At 46.9% G+C, this 531-nt stretch overlaps 1 long non-coding RNA gene across 1 annotated transcript in view; it reads right to left on the bottom strand.

Moving 5' to 3' along the window:
* Window positions 1-125: 125 nt before the first annotated feature.
* LOC105310407 overlaps window positions 126-531 on the bottom strand; it is a 787-nt gene continuing 381 nt past the window's right edge. Inside the window, exon 2 of the long non-coding RNA XR_897494.2 lies at window positions 126-170. This is a non-coding gene — a long non-coding RNA (uncharacterized LOC105310407). The remainder of the gene's footprint in view (window positions 171-531) is intronic.

Genomic DNA, 531 nt, shown 5'->3' with positions numbered 1-531 from the left:
AAAGGTCCCTATGTCTCAAACCCAACTGCTATGTTCTGTCCTCATGGCCAGAAAGAGGTCCACTCACACGTTGGCAGAATCTTTAGGATTACCACCAGGTCGGCCACGTTGTGCCCCGTGGTCATCGTTCCCTTTTTATAAGATCCCACCTGTCGAACTTCTTCAATTTGCTGTTGGAAAAGGGATTTCAGGGGGGAAAAAGGTGAAAAGATTGCCCAGCTCCTCATTACCCAGATCTGGAAGTTGCAGAAGTCAAATCATATCCCCAAAACCACACGAAAAGCCTGATACATCACAGTTAGCTGATAACAACGACACAAGTCGTGTCCCCAAGATCCCTACCACGAAAAGATTCCACTGTACTTCCCCATTTCCGGTCTGGCTTCGCATGACAGGTAAGGAAAGAATTGAGACGGGAGCCGATAACATTTCCACGCTGCCACAGCTGCACTTTCCTAGGGCTATATCATCAAAAACTCACCACTTCAAATGTCCCTGGAGCCACAATCAAATTGTCAATCACGTTGTTTA

This window comes from Pteropus vampyrus, unplaced genomic scaffold (genome assembly GCF_000151845.1).
Source record: "Pteropus vampyrus isolate Shadow unplaced genomic scaffold, Pvam_2.0 Scaffold3002, whole genome shotgun sequence".
In the NCBI taxonomy this organism is placed as follows: Eukaryota; Metazoa; Chordata; class Mammalia; order Chiroptera; family Pteropodidae; genus Pteropus; species Pteropus vampyrus.
Note: the sequence above shows the minus strand (reverse complement) of the source record. Positions and strands in the feature narration are given on the sequence as shown.